The following is a 3018-nucleotide window of genomic DNA, read 5'->3' as shown; positions in this document are numbered from 1 at the left end:
AGATTGTTTGTGTGGGACCCGTGGTGGACCCCACAATAAAATCTATGCACAGATTATCTGTGTAGACAGATTTACGGATTTATCAATACCTAAGCAAAATTTCCAACAATTTGTTTTTTTTTTTTTACGAAGACAAAGCAATCGCATATCATTTCGAATGCCTAACGGCACTTACAATAGAATCCAACCAATATATACTGAACATAATTACTTCCATCAAGGTACAAAACATACACTAAACTAACAGAACCAACACTTTGTATCAGTCAACAGAGCCAACCAACGACAAAGAAAAAGACATCCAAAAAATCACAAATTCTAATCAATGCATAATCGTTAAACACTGTGGACATGGCAACGTTCCTCTAGAAGCACCCCAAAATTCTTTCTTTCACATTGCCACGCAACAGCCGAATGTTTCTCTAATTCGCACTCCTTAGTCCTAAACATGCTCAAGCTTGTTCGGTAAAGATTCACTAATAAAACTGATAAAATCCTAGCCCCAGACTAAACTAATATTTCAAATCGCTATGAATAGTATGGCCATCAATTTTAATCTTTTCACAAAAAAATTCTAGATGGAGTTTACTCCTTGAGCCTTGACAGCTGAATATAAATAGAATATTAAAATGTAAGTTTGAGCAAAACCTGCTACGAAAAAAAATTGAAACACGCTACGATAAAATCAAGAAATTCACAGTTTTCAAGAAATTTTCTCGTTAGTGACTCTCGTTCGAGTCTCCAAAAGGGTTTTGGATTGATGCCCCCGAATATTCATTCTCTTCTGTTTTCTCCCTTTGAGACTTTTATGCCACCCTAGCTAGCTGTTAAATTCACTTGATCGGAAAATTGGACCCGTAAAGGTTTGAGGACAACAGTAGATTAGGTACCACTGGAAATTAAATCGACCCACCATTTATTTTCCTTGTCAAGGTACATGCTCCACTGCAATATCAACCCCATGCATTCTGATAAATATAAATATGTTTACATGTGAGTTTTTTTTTTTTTGGCCACACATTATACATGCGAGGGTTAGAGGAGAGTTAGTAAGTTAGTCCACAAGAGGTTCAGTGGCTATCCATAATCATAAAATCACAAACGGCCTCGACGGGGTTGGAACTCTGATATCCCACAAGGGGAGAATAAGGAGATGCAAACTGGGTGAGAGCCCATTGGCTGCTTGGCATCGTATATATGGATCGAAAACCAGCGATCGTTTCGGACGTTTATTACAATTTTTCCAAGATCAATAATCAACCAATTGCCTGTCCTCTTCTATGCAAAATTTCCAACGGAAATCCCTTCTAGACAAAATGGCCACATTCTCTTGTATCTCACCGTTACTTGGAACACATGACTTGTCTACAATATCAATTCATCAATACCTAGCGAACTTTCCAACCAAAATGACGTACGTATTCCCCGTAGATATGGCCACCCTCGCCCTATAAATACCCACATACATTCACTCACATTGCCACACACACCACCACCCATTAGAGCCCATTTCTCTACTTCCCAATCCATAATATACATACACAAACAATGGCCTTCTTCAAATCACTTTCCCTGATCTCCATTTCCCTTCTCATTACCCTCCTCTTCATCACCTCCATTCGTGCCGCCACCATCGACATCACAAACAACTGCCCGAACACCGTCTGGGCCGCAGCTGTTCCCGGTGGCGGCCGGCCCGTCAACACAGGCGAAACTTGGACCATCAATCCGCCAGCAGGCACAGCGGGAGCCCGGGTGTGGGCCTGAACCGGCTGCAATTTTGATGGGGCAGGCCGCGGATCGTGCCAGACCGGTGACTGCGGTGGGGTCCTCGAGTGCCAGGCGTTCGGCCAACCCCCTAACACGCTAGCTGAATATGCACTGAACCAATTCCAAAACTTGGACTTCTTTGACATATCTCTCGTAGACGGGTTCAATGTGCCGATGGATTTCAGCCCGACTTCTGGTGGGTGCACCCGCGGCATCAGATGCACTGCCGACATAAACGGGCAGTGCCCGAATGAGTTGCGGGCCCCGGGTGGGTGTAACAACCCATGCACAGTATTCAAGACAGATGAATACTGTTGCAACTCCGGAAACTGCGGACCCACACCTCTCTCGAGGTTTTTCAAGGAAAGGTGTCCGGATGCTTATAGTTACCCTAAGGATGATCAGACTAGCACATTTACTTGTCCCGGGGGAACCAACTACAAGGTTGTGTTTTGCCCTTGATCGAAATACTACTAGAAGATGTTTTGCAGTATGCAATTAGCATCGTTGCTAGCTAGTATACAATAATGAGGTTTTGAAGTCCAGTTATGAGGATTCAAAGCTCGATCTCTCTCAAAGAATAAATCTGGGGACACGTAGTTATGTATGTTGCACACACATGTGATCTGTACTTGCTGTAACTTGTGATGTTATCCAGAAAGGTTTTTAATTTACATTATGAAAAGAGCAAAATTTCAACAAAATTTCCTCTCTACGAAATAACTTACACTTCTGGATCAGATCCAAAATTTCTACAAGATACGTCTTTTCTTCTTCGGTTTTCTGATTTCTCGGTTAGGTAGGAATATTAAAATAAATTTGGACCATTAATAAAAACACTATTCAACAGTTGCGATCACTTAGACAGGCAAAAAAGTCATTTCCTAAAGCAAACCACACCATATATCTCTTACGCATAAATCGATGGGCACCGATACAAGAATGCACGATTAGGGCCCTGATATTTAGATAATGATAAGTGCCTAATTCATAACTATTAAATAATAGTTCTATAGGAAATCGGGGTGGCCCGCGCCACTCTCCTTTGTATTAGCTCCGCCCCAGACTTTAGCCCTAAAATCTAAGACCCCGTTCGTTTAAGCATTTTGGATTCTGATTATTATCTTATTTTTCTTCAATCATTACTCTCATTTTTCTCTCTAATTATTACTCATATTTTCAATCAATATTCTATTTTTTTCTGCACTCATTACCTACAAATCCAAAATCCCAAAACAAACGGGATCT

The 3018-nt window shown here is 41.3% G+C and overlaps 1 pseudogene; it reads left to right on the top strand.

The window, feature by feature from the left end:
• Positions 1-1466: 1466 nt before the first annotated feature.
• Positions 1467-2474, top strand: LOC131333417 (thaumatin-like protein; annotated as a pseudogene).
• The last annotated feature ends 544 nt before the right edge of the window (positions 2475-3018 follow it).

The sequence above is a fragment of the Rhododendron vialii genome, chromosome 7a, assembly GCF_030253575.1.
Source record: "Rhododendron vialii isolate Sample 1 chromosome 7a, ASM3025357v1".
Classification (NCBI taxonomy): domain Eukaryota; kingdom Viridiplantae; phylum Streptophyta; class Magnoliopsida; order Ericales; family Ericaceae; genus Rhododendron; species Rhododendron vialii.
This window is presented reverse-complemented; position numbering and strand designations above follow the sequence as displayed.